The sequence below is a fragment of the Pinus tabuliformis genome, chromosome 6 (assembly GCF_031772625.1).
Source record: "Pinus tabuliformis cultivar Carrire ecotype Pingquan chromosome 6, CPIR1, whole genome shotgun sequence".
In the NCBI taxonomy this organism is placed as follows: domain Eukaryota; kingdom Viridiplantae; phylum Streptophyta; class Pinopsida; order Pinales; family Pinaceae; genus Pinus; species Pinus tabuliformis.
In genome coordinates, this window is record NC_142292.1 from 1,611,380,876 (window position 1) to 1,611,402,167 (window position 21,292).

Sequence of the window (21,292 nt, forward strand, 5' to 3'; positions counted from 1 at the left end):
TGGTCTCGAACTCCCTCAAGGATGATTTGTCTCGCCCTCGCCACACACTTCTTCCATTCAACCAATTCTTGTGCATTAGTTGAAGCTGGCTTTGGGATTTCTTTATCAATGAAATTCTTCAAGCCGTTGTCTTCTAATACAACCTGCATGCGATATTTCCATGCTATGTAATTCGAGTTGCCATCCAAGGCATACTTGAGTCTCAATCCATAGAACGCCATTGACCAACCTCAAGTATGAGATAAATTTTATTTGTACCTGCAACCCTGAACTTCAAATTACAAATTCCCTTCTCTGTATACTGTTCACTACTCCGATAACCTTTTCTCTAATACCATGTAGAAATTCTGACTATAGATTAACCTGATTATGCAATATAACTAAAGCAAAATATTTAATCTACTTCTACAATCAAACTTTGCGTAAGCTTAATAGATTTGACCAAGATCAAGTGGAACACATATAACTAGAAGAGGAAATAATACACATGAAACACAGAAGAATATTTCGGGGAAAGCCTTAGCTAACTTTATTATCATACAAGGTGGAAATACATCAAGATTACACAAAGCCTTAGCTCTCACAACTATCCAGCTCTTAGTACAATCCTCCTCGATGCTCATAGGCAAACAAAGCTTCTCACAAGCCTTCTCCTCTGCCCTCCAAGCACCCCTATTTCCTTGCATAGTTTCTCCTGGGTGATCCAGCTGTTACCAAGTGTAACATTGATCACTCACACTGATCTCACACCCTATAAAACTACACAATCCTGAAGGAACCTTTTCCTTCTGCATGGATGAGTTTCCTTTATAGGAAAACTCATGCAACTCATAGTACAATGTCCCTGTCTTTAATCTCAATTGGCTCTTTCTCAGAATAGACATGCATGAGTTATCAATGAGAGAATCTTCAGTTATTTGGAGTACACTAGTTTGATGCATGCATGCATTAACTGACTGAACTCACAATTAGTTCCTCAAACAGTTTGGAACTAATTTAATTGGACTTAACTTAGTTAATTGAGCTAACTAATTACATCTCAAATACAACTCATCCTTATCTCCTTAACTAAGGGATAATCTCCTTAATTTAAGGGATAACTGTTGCATGACTTCACAAATACTTCTAGCTTGGATTTATTTGACTAATTAACTCAAGATGAATTAATTAATTAATTTCCAAGCAGTAGGTGAGACTAAATTCGAATTTTAATTTAAGGATAAATTAAAATTGGAATATTCTGAATGTTATTTTTAGCATTTCTTGTTGCTATTCTCAACAATAATTGCACAATTATGCTCACTAGCGGTTTAAACATCAAAACCATCTATTTCTCCAAATCTCCAAAAAGCCTTGGACAATCATTCCAAGGTGTTTGAGATTCCTAAAGGCCTCCCACCTATTCATGATTAGGATTATGTGATTCACTCGGTTCGAGGAAGTGTTCCTCCAAACATCAAAACTTACATATATCCTTATGTCCAAAAGAGTGAAATTGAATGTATGGTTGCAGAAATGCTAGAGGTCGATATAATTCAACCTAGCCAAAGTTCTTTCTCTACTCTAGTAGTGTTGGTGCACAAGAAGGATGGATCATGGTGTATGTGTCCAGATTATAGGGAGCTCAACAGGCTCACTATTAAAGATAAATTTTCCATTCATGTCATTCATGAATTGTTTGATGAATTACATGGAGAAATTTACTTCACCAAGATCGGTCTTCGTTTAGGATATCATCAAATCAGAATGAAGGCTGAAGGCATTTTGAAAATATCATTTAGAACTCACGGGGGTAATTATGAATTTTTGGTCATGCCTTTTGGCCTTACTAACGCACCTTCCACATTTCAAGGTTTGATGAATTCCATTTTCAAACCCTTCCTTAGAAATTTGTGTTAGTATTTTTTGATGATATACTAATCTACAACAAGTCTTGGAAGGATCATGTTCAACATGTCAACAGGGTGCTCAAACTATTGGCAGAGAAACAATTATATACAAAAACCTCCAAATGTTTCTTTGGAGTACTGGAGGTGGAATATTTGGGTCATCTTGTATCTCATGAGGGTGTTAAGGTAGACCCTAACAAAATTACATGCATGAAGGAATGGAAAATCCCCACAACCATAAAGCATCTTCGAGGATTTCTTAGTTTGATAGGGTATTATTGCAAGTTTATTAAGAAGTATGGGAGAATAGAGGCACCTATAACATCATTACTGAAGAAATATGCATTATCTTGGACTCCAAAAGAAGCAGAAGCCTTTGAAAATGTTAAAGAGGCAATGTGCCTGTTATCACCCCAATAAACTCTCCTAGGTTGTATATCAGAGATGCTTCAGAACATTACAAACTCAACAAAAAGTTGGATAAATGGTGGATGAATGAAAGAAATGTTGCATGTTCAAGCCAGATAACCACTCCTACTATGATTAACCCCAGACATGGGTGAACACCCCCAGACTACAAGGATTTAGACCACCAATTACTCACAGTTTAGGGAAAATGTGAAGATGGAGAACACTGATCATACTAGCAGATGCACAGGACCCTGTGATGGCCAGCTACAACTATTTAAAAGTTCTGTAAATTCTATTTCCTAATGCACAGACAGGATGACAGCTCTCTGGCATTAAAACAACAGAAACCTGCATACATATTTGATAATGCTAACTAGATTCTAGCAGAGAGGTGGGATGACAACCCCTCTACTGCTGAGCATCAGAAGAAAATGAAAAATGCATACAAGAATAGCCTGGAACAAAGAAGAAGAAGTGGAAAGGGAGCAAACAACAGAAAAAGTAGCTTGTATTAGCTGGAAATGAAGACCAGAAGCTACAGGTGTCACAATAGTTGCAGTCTCCAGAAGTTGAAATTTACAATCATAATAACATTTATCAACCTGATTACATTTTTCTTTTGGGTATATATAGACTTTGTTCACAAAAAATCTCTGCAGACCCATGCGTGGAGGGGTCATAACTGACCACCAACCACATTTACAATTAGATATGGGCTTCTGATACAGTTTGATTGTTTTAATGGAAAAAATGACATTTACTGGTACTTTGTTGTCCTTCTTGAACAGGTGAAGTATGATTTGAATGCATTTCAATAACTGCTGCAGTCATTGAGCTGAAAATGATCATCCTTCTTGTCCTTGACCATGCTATTATTTAAATGTGGTAGCTGAGGAATTCATGTGCAGGTTGCTAGATCATCTCTTCCTTCTTTGCGCACACAAAATAGGCCAAAAATACTGAAAAATACATTGAAAATGGACGAGGAGCTGAGAAAGAATGCTGGCCATTGGATGGATCAAATGGGCGACTGAGATCTGTTGGTGGGTAGCGTTGGGAGAAAATAGGAGCGCGATTGATTATAGGCCGTCGGATTTGACAAATCGGATGGCAGAGACCAAATCTAGGGGGCTATTAAGAGCAAATGGGAATGGAGCAACCAGGGCCATCGGATCTGGACGCAGCAGATCTGACGGTGATCGCAAGTGGAATGTGCGCACAAGTTAACGAGCCGGGGACCGTACCGGAAGGGCGGTAAGTGGTTTCCCCGCACTGCTCTTCGGGAATGGTGATTTACGTACACATGAGCACGATCCAGTTAAATAATGACACGTGGCTAGCGGGAAACCACTTCCCTGTGGGTTATCGGTCGTGTGATTTACATGAGAGGGGGTTGCGAACACCGTTAGATCGAAAGGTGGAAGATGATCGGACGGCTACGAGTGGATGCACATATTTCGGGGTTGATGTGATAGGTAAAGCTACGGGTTTATGAATATGGTCGTGTGGGTTATAAGTGTTAAGACTTAAGCGCCCAGGGGCTAAACGCAGAATGGGTTTATACGAGGTATAAATAGGTTATCGGGTGTTATAGGTTTTAAACAAAAAGAAGCCCGGGAGCCCGAAAAAGGGTTTAGGCGGGGTTTTGAAAGGTTATCAGCTTTTTCAAAGGGTTATCAGGGTTTATAAAGGGTTATAAACAAATAACGCCCGGAAGCCGTGAAAAAGGTTTTAAAGGAGTTTTGAAACAAAAACAAGGATAAAGGGGTTTAAAGGGGAATATGGGGAATTTAAAGGAAAGGAGGAAATGGAGGTAGCGGGGAAAAAAGGGAGAGACAACGATAACCATTATAAACCATCTCTGAGCCAGCAACCAAGGACCAAACTTATTCCTTCTCCTGGAAAATCAGCAACATGTACCAGAGCTAACACTGGCTCCTTCAAGGGATAAGATCCTCCCTGTGAGGTCTCAAGAGCCCGCAGACCATTGCCTTTCCAGCTGAAAGCAAATTAATCAAAATTCCTAGTGTTCCATTGGGCATGGAGTCTACTGCATTTGTACTAAAACTGATAAAAACACAATATTTACAACCTTTAAGGCCAAATGACCTTAAAAAACATAATTTTTTAGAAAACGCCCATTAACTGGGCCATCAAAAACTGCTTCTCCTTCCATACTTTTTAATATGAAGGTGTTGTTTCCTTGAACTTGTGAAATAATGAAAGGCCCTATTTAGAAAGCATCAAATTTCCCATGATTGCCTTTTTTTTCCTTTAGTGCATCCCATTTCAAAACCATGTCACCAATCTGAAAACTATTTGTTTTTTCCTTCTTGTCAAAGGCATCTTTGATCTTTTTCTGATGTACCGTAGCCTTTTCAACCAGTTGTTCTCTAATCTGATGTAACTCTGCCAAATTAGTGATTCTCTTTGTCATTTCTTCTTCCTCATTCTTCTCTTCTTGAAGGAATTTTTCCACAAGGAGAATTAATTGAATTGGGAATACAACATGAATGCCATATAGCAGCTTGAAAGGAGAATTGCATGTGGATTTTTTAATGGTCACTCTATCAGCCCACAGTGCATACTTGAGCTTTGAATCCCAATTCCTTTTATTGTCCTCTAGTAGCTTTTTAAATATCCCGATTAGACTTTTATTAGAAGATTATGCTAGACCATTTCCCTGTGGATAGTATGAGGTGGAATGAACAAGTTTGATACCCATTGAATCACACATTTCCGTCAGTTCTTTTTTCCTGAAAGCTATTGCATTATCTGTGATTAGTTTATGTGGACAACCAAATCTGCTGAAGATATTTTCAATTAAAAACTTCATGACCACATTATGATTAGCTTTCCTGGTTAGGATTGCTTCAATCCACTTGGTAAAATAATTAGTGGCTACTAATATCCATATATGCTGGCCACTGGAATGTGGATTGATTTCTCCAATGAAATCCAAACCCCATTGCTGAAAGGGTCCTTTTGCAATTATTGGTTTTAAGGGCAGGGACTTCAACTGTTGTTTTCCTTCAAATATTTGGCACCTGTCACAAGATTTAACAAAAACAAATACATCAGAAAATAAAGTGGGCCAATAGTACCCAACTCTGAAAATTTTATGGGCTGTAGTCTTCCAATAATGGTGCCCTCCACACATGCTATTATGAAACTACTGCATAACTTCTTTTGACTGTTCTTTGTCCAGCACCTCAAAAATATTCCAGATGGATCCCTCCAGTAGAGCAGATTTTCCATAACGTAAAATTTTGCTGCTCTTAGTTTTAAAGTTTTGGCTTGACTTGTGCTTAAGCCTGAAGGGATTTCTAGCTTCAACAAAAAATTTATTATTTCAGCATACCAATTACAAGAAGCCAGATTCTCAGCCACTAACTGCTTCCTCTGTGGTTCAACTGTTTCTTCCTTTTCTGCCTACCCATTTTCTGCCATTGTGCATAGGAAATCAATATCTAAAAACCTGCAATTTTCTTCAACCAATAACTTGGCAAGACCCTGACCTCTAACCAGCTTGGTGGGCTTCAGCTCTATATTAAATTCAATCAATTTTGCAATCCATTTTTCCCTTCTTCCATCAGCATCAGGTTGTGTTAAGACATCTTTTATTGCAGCAGAGGGTACATATGCAATTATCTTTGAATGCAAAATATAAACTCTGAAAGCTTTCAAGGATTTGATAAGGGCATATGCTTGTTTTTGAATAATATCATACCTCAGTTCAACATCCCTCAAATTCTTGTTGAAAAATGCTACTAGATGTTCTGAACCTTCTTCATCTTGCTACAATAAAATAGCTGCAATGGTGTCTTCAGAGGCAAATGAGAAACTATGGAACTCCTTACTATAATATGGGCTGCTTAGTGTGGGAGCTTCCATGATGGATTTCTTAATGGACTCAAAAGATTGTCTTGCTGCATCAGTCCACTTAACCTCTGCTCCTTTCTTCAACATGGAGGTCACGTGCTTCACTAATTTTGCAAAATTTGGGATAAACCTCGTTATAAAATTAATTTTTCCCAAAAAGGACTGAATATCTTTCTTTGATCTAGGTACATACAAAGTCTGTATTTCTTTGACTCTTTCTGGATCAATCTGAACACCTACAGTAGACAAAATAGGTCCTAACAACTTGCCTTCATTTAAAGCAAATTGAGATTTTTTGGGATTGACTGAGATTTCAAACCTCCTGCACTTCAAGAATATTTTTTTCAAATGCTGTAAATGATTTTGATGGCTGCTGGAGTATACTGTTATATCATCAAGGTAGATAAGGACAAATTTGTCCTTCTCTCCCACAAATGCTATATCCCTAGCTCTCTGAAAGGTTGCTCCAACATTCATCAATCCAAAAGGTATTTTGGCATACATAAAGGTACCCCAAGGAGTGGTGAATGCAGTCTTTTCTTGGTCATCTGGGTGCACAACAATCTGATTGAAGCCTAAAAAACCATCCAAGAAAGACATTACTTTGGCTCCTGAGACCTTTTGCAGCAAATGCTCCATGTTAGGTAGAGGATAGTTGTCTTTCTTTGAGAATTTGTTTAAATTTCTGAAATCAACACATAGTCTGATTTCTCCACTCTTCTTCCTCACCACTACTATATTTGCTACCCATTTGGAATATCTAAGAGGAACTATGATCTTGGTAGCCAACAATTTTTTAATTTCCTTTTCAATCAATGGAAGAAGCATCAGATTTATTGGTCTCAGCTTCTGTTTGAAAGGAACAATGTCTTTCTCCAAAGGGATTTTATGCTGAATTATGTTCGTGTCATATGTTTTCAAATCACCATACTCCCATGTAAACACATCAACAAATTGCCTCATTAAATTGCAGTATTTAGCACTTTGATTAGCAGACAAATGAGTGGATAGATTTACATATCTAGGCTGACCTAGACTTCCTATATCATGCTTATAGACTGTAGATTGGTCTTCTTTTTGGGTAGCTTTTTAAGGCACATCATTTTGGTCAAACAATCTTTCAAGAGGAATTAGACACTTAGGAATATGGTTGCTGGGAAGCTGAACAATGCTGTCTTTACCAATTTTATTTCTAAACTGGGATTGGGAGCTTTCTTCCAAGGCTTCATTCTCTTGGTCAATTTTCATTTCGGAAAATTCATTAAATGAATTGAAGGAATCTATTTATCTCATCATCATCATCATCAAAAACCTTCCAATGCTAGACATTATCAGGCAAGGATGGTCTATAATTCACTTGGAATTCATACACTAGTTTGGGAGGCATGGGAGGTATAAATAGATTAGCAGACGCAGCAAGGGAATCAGCAAGCTGATTTTGACCTCTAGGAATGTATGAAATGCAGAAATAATCAAAAGATCTCTGATTCTCCATTCCTCATCTCTGTATGCTCTTAACCTTGGGTGCTTGCTGTCTTGTCATCATTGGAATATGTGGAAGAATAGTAGAAGATTGAATAGCAGGAAGTAATGTGATGGATGGAAGAGATAAAGGGATGTTATGGACTATATGGGAAGTTTTCTTTGGACTGAGATTCAGAGGGGAACTAACTGAACAAGGGGCTGAATTAATCTTTGAATGAATTTCCTTATTAACAGTGCTGATTTCTAAATCTTCAAACTGTACATCTTCAGTTATGACTTTGCCTTTCAGAGATGAATGAGCTTTCTTAGGCTTACCTGATCCTGATGCTCTTTTTGTGATGATTTCTTTGCTTTGACAGTCCTCTCAGGTTTAGGAACTGATTCAGTAGGTGATTTTTGATGATTTCTTTGAGTATGTCTCACAAACTGAGCCAGAACTTCAATGTGGAGTCACCAAAGGATGGTCTTCCTCCAATGGAGTCGCCAAATAGATGATTACAACCAGAAACTGTGTTCAAACCTTGTCTATCATCAAAGCTTGAAGCTGTGTCGTTTTCCCAAGGAAGCTGAGCTTCAATTCTTCTCTCCTCGGCAACAACGCCAATTAATGTTATCACCCCAAGAAACTCTCCTAGGTTGTATATCAGAGATGCTCAAGAACATTACAAACTCAAAAAAAAGTTGGATAAATGGTGGATGAATGAAAGAAATGCTGCATGTTTAAGCCAGATAACCACTCCTACTATGCTTAACCCCAGACATAGGTGAACACCCCCAGACTACAAGGCTTTAGACCACCAATTACTCACAGTTTAGGGAAAATGTGAAGATGGAGAACACTGATCACACCAACAGATGCACAGGACCCTGTGATGACCAGCTGCAACCAATTAAAAGGTCTGTAAATTCTATTTCCTAATGCACAGACAGGATGACAACTCCTTGGTATTATAACTATAGAAACCTGCATACATATTTGGTAATGCTAACTAGATTCTAGCAGAGAGGTGGGATGACAACCCCTCTACTTCCAAGCATCAAAAGAAAATGAAAAATGCATACAAGCACAACCTGGAACAAAGAAGAAGAAGTAGAAAGTGAGAAAACAACAGCAAAAGAAGCTTGTATTAGCTGGAAATGAAGACCAGAAGCTGCAGGTGTCACAATAGTTGTAGTCTCCAGAACTTGAACTTCACAATCAGAATAACATTTATCAACCTGATTACATTTTTATTTTGGGTATATATAGACTTTGTTCACAAAAAGTCTCTACAGACCCATGCGTGGAGGGGTCATAAATGACCACCAACCGCATTTACAATTATATATGGGCTTCTGATACAGTTTTATTATTTTAATGGACAAAATGACATTTACTGGTACTTTGATGTCCTTCCTGAATAGGTGAAGTATGATTTGAATGCAATTCAATAACTGCTGCAGTCATTTGAATGCAATTCAATAACTGCTGCAGTCATTGAGCTGAAAATGATCATCCTTCTCGTCCTTGACCATGCTATTCTTTAAATGTGGTAGCTGAGGAATTCATGTGCATGTTGCTGGATCATCTCTTCCTTCTTCGCGTGCACAAAACATGCCGAAAACACTAAAAAATACATTGAAAATGGACGAGGAGCTGAGAAAGAATGATGGCCGTTAGATGGATCAAATGGACGACCGAGATCTGTTGGCAGGTTGCGTTGGGAGAAAACAGGAGCGCGATTGATTATAGGCTGTCAGATCTGACAAATCAGACGACGAAGTTCAGATCTAGGGGGCTATCAGGAGCAAATGTGAATGGAGCAACCAGGGCCGTCAGATCTGGACGTGGTAGATCCGACGGTGATCGCAAGTGGAAGGTGCGCACAAGTTAATGAGCGGGGGATCGTACCGGAAGGGTGGTAAGCAGTTTCCCTGCACCACTCTTTAGGAATGGTGGTTTACGTACACATGAGCCCGTTCCAGTTAAATAATGACATGTGGCTAGCAGGAAACCACTTCCCCGCGGGTTATCAGTCATGCGATTTACATGAGCGGGGCTTGCGAACACCGTTAGATCGCAAGGTGGAATATGATCAGATGACTGAGGGTGAATGCACATATTTCGGGGTTGATGTGACAGGTAAAGCTGCAGGTTTATGAATATGGGTGTGTGGGTTATAAATGTTAAGACTTAAGCGCTCGGGGGATAACACAGAATGGGTTTATACACGGTATAAACAGGTTATTGGGTTTTATAGGTTTTAAACAAAAAAAAGCCTAAGAGCCCGAAAAAGGGTTTAGGTGGGGTCTTGAAAGGTTATCAATTTTTCTAAAGCGTTATCAGGGTTTATAAAGGGCTATAAACAAATAACACCCGGAAGCCGTGAAAAAGGTTTTAAAGGAGTTTTGAAACAAAAACAAGGATAATGGGGTTTAAAGGGGAATATGGGGAATTTAAAGGAAAGGAGGAAATGGAGGTAGTGGGGAAAAAAGGGAGAGACAATGATAACCATTGTAAACCATCTTTGAGCCAGCAACCAAGGACCAAACTTATTCCTTCTCCTGGAAAATCAGCAGCATGTAGCAGAGCTAACAGTGCCAAGCACCAGTCTTAGCTATGCCAGACTTCATAAAAAAAATTATTGTGGAATTTAATGCTTCAGGAAATGGAATTGGTGTTGTTTAATGCAATAAGGAAGATCCATTGCTTTATAAAGTCATCTAATCAAAGGAAAGTATTTACACAAACCTATTTATGATAAAGAAATGTTGGCAATACTACATGCACTAAAGCAATGGTGACGTTACTTAATGGAAAGACACTTCAAGGTGAACATAGATCATGATAGTCTTAAATACTTTTTGGAAAAAATATTTACCTTCAGAAGAGAAGCAAAAATGGGTGACAAAGATTTTGGGTTATGACTTTGAAATCACCTACAAGAAAGGGAAGCAAAATGTTGTTGCAGATGCACTCTCAAGAAAGGATGAGGATGTGGAAGCATTGGTTTATTCCATTTCTATTATCCAACCTGAGTGGATAACCAAGTCAAGGGACGAATGGAAGAATGATGAAGAGGTGTGGTCACTCATTCAAAAGTTGCAGCAAGATCCAACTACATCTAATACATTTAGCTGGAAAAATGGTTCATTATGGTACAAAGATCGCTTATATCTTTCTAAAAATTCCCAACTCAATCAAATTATTCTTTTGGAATTGCACACCTCTCCCTTAGGAGGGCACTCAGGATTTTAAAAAAGTTATGATAGGGTCTGTTATCACAAAATCACTACTAAGGGCCGCAACCAAGCAAGATTTCATGTAACTCTTTCAACCAGACTTCAGACCAAAGATTAGCCTCTTTGGTCAGAGAGGGCTCTCTCACAGACTTTTGATAAAAATCCTTCACTACAACTGATGGCTAACTCTTCACTCATTCATGAAAACAAAAGCTGGTTGGATACATATCAAATTGGTCCTCATTGGGCTATGGAGTCTCACACACTAAGTAAACAAAAAACATAGTCATTTCATGGAAGTCAAGGCTCTTTGCATTAAATTTTCAAACATACTTCACAAAAACCACAGCTTGCCAAACACACAGGAAGTCAGAGCATAAGATATGAATTCTGAGTGATTGTGCTATAACAAGGCTGTAAAAGAACATATAAGATAAAACACCACCATCATATTTGAACAAAATAATCCATTGAGAATCTTGAGAAGAAATAACCACTGTTTTACTATTACTGTAACAGGTCTTACATTGGCCCAAATAACTCCGTTTTTGTATAAAATGTCCAACCCTTTCTACATCCAACATTGATCCATATATAGGCAAACAAACTTAACCACCTCGAGCTTCCTCCTCCAGCATGAGGGGAGCCTCGAAGGTGGCTATTGACTATCCTTATCTAGTGCATAACTAATTTATTAATTACATAATGGCTAAACTGAAATTACAAATGGTTTTCATTTAATCAAAATCCAAAATCTTTGCTCCTCGTAGCATGATGCTTTTCTGGCTCTTGACACATGTCCTTTTGCTGCTTGGGTTGAGATGGCTGAGCTACAGATGCAATGAATGCTGACTTTGGATGCTTGAAAGCGCTGATGGCTCATTAATTGACCAAAAGATGTGCTCCTATTTTAACGGTCTCTATCTCCCAACATTCTCCGAAAATGTAGCAGCATGTTCCCAAATCTTTAATAACTTAAAGTATTGAACGCTGCTACCAAATACCATGTCTCCAGATGACCTGTAGGTTGTATTGATGTACAGGTGTCTCTCTTCTAACATTCCCGGTCAAACTGTTTATTCTGCATTGAAAACATCACCTACAGCAGTTTCGTAGCGCGCTACGAAACTGCTGTGTGATTTAAAAAACATAACTTCAACCCAAAATCCTTATCAACTAAATGAGTTTCCCTGAATAGTAGCTTTGGCTGAATCCCATGCAAAAAACTTTGTAAAGAAAGAAGGCTCATTCCCCTCTGTAACTTTGTAAAGCGGTATATCTGACAATAAACCTTCTAACAGTGCTGCCTGTTCCATGTACTTCTGGTCAATCTCAAAAGCTTGCTACTTTTGTTTGATATCTACATGTTGGCCAACCCAAACAAAGACCTCAGAGTGTGTATCAAGTATCATGATATCCTCTGTTAACAAGTCATCTTGACTGAAATTGAAGACTTCAATGACCTCCAATGTTCCTTTTTCATAAGTACAAGCATATAGATGAGGATCCCTGCTGGTTTCCTGGGCTTCTCTTTTGCTTGCTTTAAATTAACGCCAAGTCTCAGAAAGTCTGCATATCTGGTTGCTAGTTGTTGTTGCTCCAATGAACTGGAGTTCCCGTGCCCGATGAAAAATAATGACCCAGATTGCAACAAGAAGCAATCAGCAGAATTTAGAGATGCTGGCACCGGGTCAACTTGTACTGCTTTACTAAAATGTGGCACTGAACCAGACACTCTAATTAGTGCTAAGCAATCACTGGTATATGTATCATCATTTAAACCCTTATCAGTAACGGACTTCTTATAGCCAGTACTCAATCCACCCTTCAAAATTGTCATGTTTGGGAAGAGACCAATAAATTCAGCAGGCTCTTTTCTTTGAACAATATGACCCTGTACAGGTTTTCCTTTTAAAGAGTTTGCCATCGTGTTCACTAACCGAGCAGCAGTCATTCAGTCATCCATTATGCTCTGCTGCCCTAGCCAGAAGCAGAGATAGTAATCTTCTTTTCGGTCCCCAGAATGATAAGTATACAAAATGACATAGCAATCTCCACCATAAAACTTACCAACCTTCTTTTTTGAAATGGGAGTCTTAATGTTATTATTGACCCGCCATATCTCTAGCTTTCCATTTTCTAAAACTGTAATAAAGTGATTTGCAGTCGCATTTCTTTCAGAAGTAATAGGAGTAAAGACAGATCCCTAAGAACCGAACAAATGGACACAATTCTCCCGCACGATTTTGAAGAGGAGTGCCACTGAGAGCCCACCAGGCTCCTTCTTAACTAAATGTTTTCCTTGAGAATATGTAGACTACTTTGCAGATATCCTTCTGCTTCGAACTCTCCTATCCTTCAAAGCTCTGTCTCGTTCAGCAAAATTTTCATCTTCCACACAAAGCAAGTCCTCTAGCTCTGCCATGGTATAACAATACAGAAGACACTGCTGATCTGGATTGCATTCACAAAGCCATTCTGCATGTTATAGACAGACAAAAGCACCTGGTCAACAGCTGCACACAACAGCAGAAAGATGTAGAAAACATCGACATATAATACATTTAGGATCCTCTTCAACTCATATACTTTCAACACTGGTATAACTCCCAAATGCGCATAACAGGTCCCAATTTACCTAGGCTCCCAAAAACAAAATGCGCTCAAGAATGACAAATGCACAAAGAACAACAGAATACCAATGTTATTTTAATTAATCATGAGATGTGTGAGGTAGCATTTTTTCTGAGCGTGACAAACGCGCTCCCAAATGCTTTGTTCTGAGTGTGACAAACGCGCTCCCAAATGCAAAATGTAAATTGTTAAGCAAAATCGCCAATCCATGACCACCTTCTTTGAAACGGAGACCATCCGCACCTGTAGCATTGAGTCTTGCTTGATATTCAATCCTTGAAAGTCCACCTTTGATCCGTGCATCACCATGAAAAAGATAATAATTTTCAGTTATCTGAACATTTCCTCAATGTGAAATTTCTATTTCTCGCACCAGCTCCTTGTCAATTTTAGGAGCACCCATTCCACTGACAGAGTGAGCGCCATGTCATGAATGTTATCTCAAGGGTCACTGAATAGGAATTTAGAGCAAACTTCAAATTTGTGTGAAAGATATATAAGCATAAGGCCCAAGTTAGATCTGAAAACAAAGCAGAGCAAACGATAATATCATCAGTGCAGACAATGGCGCAGAAGAAATGGGGAAGCCGAGCAGCAATAGCGGTAGTGGGAGTGGTAATGGTGTTTCTGCCACCGGCACGACAGCAGATTCATATATTGGCAGTCTCATCAGCTTGACATTAAAAAACGAAATACGTTATGAGGGCATTCTTTACACCATCGACACCCAAAACTCCGACATTGCTCTGCAAGATGTGCCGATTGCGAACTTCACAATCCCCATGTTTTCTCTGGGAGAAAAATGGATCTGCAGCTGCAACAGAATCCCAAACTTGTGATGCCCCGCATGCAAATAATACGCTCTCATTTCTAAAACCCCTTTTCTGGCAAAGACAAAACAAATATCAACCAAGTGTCGGTGGAGGAACTAACGCATGAACAGTTGGTAATGTTTATCAAACCTCAACATCTCGTTTGCATGAAAAAGAACCCTTGTGGAGCTAAACCACGAAGACAATGCACTAAATCTCTCTCTGGCACTTCGTCAAACACTTGCGCCCAAAACATAAATGTTATTTCATGAATTTGCCACCTGCCAATAATCGGTTTCATGATTCTAAATGCAAAGTGACAAGTGAAACACTTCCCACCAGAATTGTATAATTTATGACTGCTGCCTGAAGTTTTTTCCTTCAACTGGTTTACTCTTTTAGAGAAGGCAAGTATCTCCATTCAGGTAGATTCCTTCCTTATTTTATATGAACAAGGTTGTTTGCATGGACTTGAAAAGGACATCGATCCCCATTTTCTTTTTGTATTCTTCTGATGTTAACTGAGCAGTTTCTGTAGAGAAAGTTGAACATAAACACTCGCCGGTGTTTTGCTCATGCCTGGCTATACTTGTGTCCTCAACGTCCGTGTTTGATTTGGAAACAACATCATCATTAACAACTTCAGAACCTGAGTCTTCAGATGGGCCCAATGTATTTCTTTCCTGGGATGAAGGATCAGACCGTTGCTTTTTCCGCTTCTAGAAAATAGATGCTGTGGATCAATGACTAAAGCATAATCTTCAGACAAACAATACGCTGACAGAAGGCCCATATGCTTCAAGCATGCCAGCTGAGAACATAATACTCTCTATGATTTGTGGAATTCAATAGATTTTTTGTCTGGAGGATTCAAAACAAAGACTCTTGTAAGTCTCCCCACATTAGTATGGACATCCTTCACAATCACCCATGAACCAGAATTAAGAGATAACTCCCTTAATGTACTTGATGCCAATCCCACAATAGCTGCATCATCATAAGGTGCCTTCTTGAAAACACTGTCACTGCTCTCATCTGCATTCCTGGAGGGAAGCAAAACTCTGTATAATAGGCATGCTAGGATTTGGACCTTCACTGAAACCTCGAACCAATCCCCAATTTCATAGCACGCTACGAAACCAGCTAAACAGGTAGCGCTGCGAAACTGCTAAAAGAATTCTGGCGCTGCGAAAACACCCTGTCTTTAAGCTAGGCTAAATTTTTTTTGATAACAGCATTTTCAGTGATAACAGTGGCTCCACTTGGGATAGTGTGCCCTTGAGGTACACTAAGAACATGCAGCTCCAGTGCCTTATCCATTTTGACAAACTAAAATTTGCTTGACAAGCATGACTGTAGGAGAAAGAAAGCTACATCTACTGAAAAAGAAAAATGCTCAGTTAACCTTGAGCTTATTTGCATTTACCTACCTACCTACCCTAACAATTCAAACTTCCCTCAGCTCAATCAATATGAAACTTCCAATGCAGCCAATCATTTGTCTCATCTGATATTTGATTTCTTTGACTGTCCCGGAGTTCAGAGCCAATGTGATAGTGTGATGACCGCTGCCACTGAAATTGTCTCTGACCGTATCGGATTTCAGAGACAATGTGATAATGTAATGACCGCTGCCATTGAAATTGTCTCTGATCTTCATAGGAAAACTGAAACACTGGAGAGTAAAACTCTTCAATGTAATCAGCTATAGGATCCCAGAACACATGATCAGCTTGTCTTTCCTTGAAACTTTCCAGCTGTGCAAACTGATCTTCAACCACAGTGTTCAGTTCCTCAATCGTGAAAGAGAAAGGAACCAGCATAATCTCCTTGCGTTCTGTCATAAAAAATTTCTGAGAATAATGATCATGATCATGAAAACTGTATGCCTGAATTTGTCCTTCTACACCTTCAATTTCTTTCTCAATGTCTTTGGCAAATTCATCAATAAATTTCATCTTATCTTCTGACTTGCAGTCAAAGGATTTCAGATATGAGGATAAGGACAAAGAAAAAGATTCATTTGTTTCTTCTTTACAATGATCATCATTCCATTGTTTGAAACCTTCAACTGAGGGAGAGTCTGCCACCATCTCTGTCCTATCTGTCCATTCCTCCAAAAACATAAGCCATAAGTCTTGAAATGACTTAATGGATTTGTCAGGAAAGCTTTCAACCCACTGTTTGCATTTCCCTTTAAGTGAATCATAGAATAACATAATGCAAACATCCTCATGTTTAACTCTAAGAAGCTGTGCAAATTCACAAAAATCTGATATATGCTTCAAGGTTAAACTCAAATCTTCACCGTTAAATTTTGGACCATTCTTTAGAAAATATGCATCCTTGGGAAAATGATTTGGGAAACCATGAATTCCTGAGAAATCTATGCATGCATACCTTGAACAAAGAATGGCAGCCTCTGGGTCCTTCATAACTCCAGTGGAATCACCATGAATGTATAAACCTTGAATTCTTCAACAATGGAGTCGCCAAGGTAGATTTGCAGCCTCGAAAAACTTCTTGAACTCCTGCTACCTTCAGAAATTCAATCTTCAAATTTCGGGAATAAGTAATCATCAGGCTCCCGGCAGACGCACCAAAATGTTATCACAAAATCACTACTAAGGGCTGCAACCAAGCAAGATTTCATGTAACTCTTTCAACCAGACTTTAGACCAAAGATTAGCCTCTTTGGTCAGAGAGGGCTCTCTCACAGACTTTTGATAAAAATCCTTCACTACAACAGATGGCTAACTCTTCACTCATTCATGAAAACAAAAGCTGGTTGGATACATATCAAATTGGTCCTCATTGGGCTATGGAGTCTCACACACTAAGTAAACAAAAAACATAGTCATTTCATGGAAGTCAAGGCTCTTTGCATTAAATGTTCAAACATACTTCACAAAAACCACAGCTTGCCAAACACACAGGAAGTCAGAGCATAAGATATGAATTCTGAGTGATTGTGCTATAACAAGGCTGTAAAAGAACATATAATATAAAACACTACCATCATATTTGAACAAAATAATCCATTGAGAATCTTGAGAAGAAATAACCATTGTTTTACTATTACTGTAACAGGTCTTACATTGGCCCAAATAACTCCGTTTTTGTATAAAATGTCCAACCCTTTCTACATCCAACATTGATCCATATATAGGCAAACAAACTTAACCACCTCGAGCTTCCTCCTCCAGCATGAGGGGAGCCTCGAAGGTGGCTATTGACTATCCTTATCTAGTGCATAACTAATTTATTAATTACATAATGGCTAAACTGAAATTACAAATGGTTTTCATTTAATCAAAATCCAAAATCTTTGCTCCTCGTAGCATGATGCTTTTCTGGCTCTTGACACATGTCCTTTTGCTGCTTGGGTTGAGATGGCTGAGCTACAGATGCAATGAATGCTGACTTTGGATGCTTGAAAGCGCTGATGGCTCATTAATTGACCAAAAGATGTGCTCCTATTTTAACGGTCTCTGTCTCCCAACATTCTCCGAAAATGTAGCAGCATGTTCCCAAATCTTTAATAACTTAAAGTATTGAACGCTGCTACCAAATACCATGTCTCCAGATGACCTGTAGGTTGTATTGATGTACAGGTGTCTCTCTTCTAACATTCCCGATCAAACTGTTTATTCTGCATTGAAAACATCACCTACAGCAGTTTCGTAGCGCGCTACGAAACTGCTGTGTGATTTAAAAAACATAACTTCAACCCAAAATCCTTATCAACTAAATGAGTTTCCCTGAATAGCAGCTTTGGCTGAATCCCATGCAAAAAACTTTGTAAAGAAAGAAGGCTCATTCCCCTCTGTAACTTTGTAAAGCGGTATATCTGACAATAAACCTTCTAACAGTGTTGCCTGTTCCATGTACTTCTGGTCAATCTCAAAAGCTTGCTACTTTTGTTTGATATCTACATGTTGGCCAACCCAAACAAAGACCTCAGAGTGTGTATCAAGTATCATGATATCCTCTGTTAACAAGTCATCTTGACTGAAATTGAAGACTTCAATGACCTCCAATGTTCCTTTTTCATAAGTACAAGCATATAGATGAGGATCCCTGCTGGTTTCCTGGGCTTCTCTTTTGCTTGCTTTAAATTAACGCCAAGTCTCAGAAAGTCTGCATATCTGGTTGCTAGTTGTTGTTGCTCCAATGAACTGGAGTTCCCGTGCCCGATGAAAAATAATGACCCAGATTGCAACAAGAAGCAATCAGCAGAATTTAGAGATGCTAGCACCGGGTCAACTTGTACTTCTTTACTAAAATGTGGCACTGAACCAGACACTCTAATTAGTGCTAAGCAATCACTGGTATATGTATCATCATTTAAACCCTTATCAGTAACGGACTTCTTATAGCTAGTACTCAATCCACCCTTCAAAATTGTCATGTTTGGGAAGAGACCAATAAATTCAGCAGGCTCCTTTCTTTGAACAATATGACCCTGTACAGGTTTTCCTTTTAAAGAGTTTGCCATCGTGTTCACTAACCGAGCAGCAGTCATTCAGTCATCCATTATGCTCTGCTGCCCTAGCCAGAAGCAGAGATAGTAATCTTCTTTTCGGTCCCCAGAATGATAAGTATACAAAATGACATAGAAATCTCCACCATAAAACTTACCAACCTTCTTTTTTGAAATGGGAGTCTTAATGTTATTATTGACCCGCCATATCTCTAGCTTTCCATTTTCTAAAACTGTAATCAAGTGATTTGCAGTCGCATTTCTTTCAGAAGTAATAGGAGTAAAGACAGATCCCTAAGAACCGAACAAATGGACACAATTCTCCCGCACGATTTTGAAGAGGAGTGCCACTGAGAGCCCACCAGGCTCCTTCTTAACTAGATGTTTTCCTTGAGAAGATGTAGACTGCTTTGCAGATATCCTTCTGCTTCGAACTCTCCTATCCTTCAAAGCTCTGTCTCGTTCAGGAAAATTTTCATCTTCCACACAAAAGCAAGTCCTCTAGCTCTGCCATGGTATAACGATACAGAAGACACTGCTGATCTGGATTGCATTCACAAAGCCATTCTGCATGTTATAGACAGACAAAAGCACCTGGTCGACAGCTGCACACAACAGCAGAAAGATGTAGAAAACATCGACATATAATACATTTAGGATCCTCTTCAACTCATATACTTTCAACACTGGTATAACTCCCAAATGCGCATAACAGGTCCCAATTTACCTAGGCTCCCAAAAACAAAATGCGCTCAAGAATGACAAATGCGCAAAGAACAACAGAATACCAATGCTATTTTAATTAACCATGAGATGTGTGAGGTAGCATTTGTTCTGAGCGTGACAAATGCGCTCCCAAATGCTTTGTTCTGAGCGTGACAAACGCGCTCCCAAATGCAAAATGTAAATTGTTAAGCAAAATCGCCAATCCATGACCACCTTCTTTGAAACGGAGACCATCCGCACCTGTAGCACTGAGTCTTGCTTGATATTCAATCCTTGAAAGGCCACCTTTGATCCGTGCATCACCATGAAAAAGATAATAATTTTCAGTTATCTGAACATTTCCTCAATGTGAAATTTCTATTTCTCGCACCAGCTCCTTGTCAACTTTAGGAGCACCCATTCCACTGACAGAGTGAGCGCCATGTCATGAATGTTATCTCAAGGGTCACTGAATAGGAATTTAGAGCAAACTTCAAATTTGTGTGAAAGATATATAAGCATAAGGCCCAAGTTAGATCTGAAAACAAAGCAGAGCAAACGATAATATCATCAGTGCAGACAATGACGCAGAAGAAATGGGGAAGCCGAGCAGCAATAGCGGTAGTGGGAGTGGTAATGGTGTTTCTGCCACCGGCACGACAGCAGATTCATATATTGGCAGTCTCATCAGCTTGACATTAAAAAACGAAATACGTTATGAGGGCATTCTTTACACCATCGACACCCAAAACTCCGACATTGCTCTGCAAGATGTGCCGATTGCGAACTTCACAATCCCCATTTTCTCTGGGAGAAAAATGGATCTGCAGCTGCAACAGAATCCAAAACTTGTGATGCCCCGCATGCAAATAATACGCTCTCATTTCTAAAACCCTTTTCTGGCAAAGACAAAACAAATATCAACCAAGTGTCGGTGGAGGAACTAACGCATGAACAGTTGGTAATGTTTATCAAACCTCAACATCTCGTTTGCATGAAAAAGAACCCTTGTGGAGCTAAGCCACGAAGACAATGCACTAAATCTCTCTCTGGCACTTCATCAAACACTTGTGCCCAAAACATAAATGTTATTTCATGAATTTGCCACCTGCCAATAATCGGTTTCATGATTCTAAATGCAAAGTGACAAGTGAAACACTTTCCACCAGAATTGTATAATTTATGACTGATGCCTGAAGTTTTTTCCTTCAACTGGTTTACTCTTTTAGAGAAGGCAAGTATCTCCATTCAGGCAGATTCCTTCCTTATTTTATATGAACAAGGTTGTTTGCATGGACTTGAAAAGGACATCGATCCCCATTTTCTTTTTGTCTTCTTCTGATGTTAACTGAGCAGTTTCTGTAGAGAAAGTTGAACATAAACACTCGCCGGTGTTTTGCTCATGCCTGGCTATACTTGTGTCCTCAACGTCCATGTTTGATTTGGAAACAACATCATCATTAACAACCTCAGAACCTGAGTCTTCAGATGGGCCCAATGTATTTCTTTCCTGGGATGAAGGATCAGACCGTTTCTTTTTCCGCTTCTAGAAAATAGATGCTGTGGATCAATGACTAAAGCATAATATTCCGACAAACAGTACGCTGACAGAAGGCCCATATGCTTCAAGCATGCTAGCTGAGAACATAATACTCTCTATGATTTGTGGAATTCAATAGATTTTTTGTCTGGAGGATTCAAAACAAAGACTCTTGTAAGTCTCCCCGCATTAGTATGGACATCCTTCACAATCACCCATGAACCAGAAT

The 21,292-nt window shown here is 39.1% G+C and overlaps 2 pseudogenes; both read right to left on the reverse strand.

Moving 5' to 3' along the window:
- Nucleotides 1–12,286: 12,286 nt before the first annotated feature.
- On the reverse strand, nt 12,287–12,959 carry LOC149265045 (villin-2 pseudogene; annotated as a pseudogene).
- A 5,119-nt stretch (nt 12,960–18,078) lies between these two features.
- On the reverse strand, nt 18,079–19,967 carry LOC149265046 (villin-2-like; annotated as a pseudogene).
- Between the last annotated feature and the right edge of the window lie 1,325 nt (nt 19,968–21,292).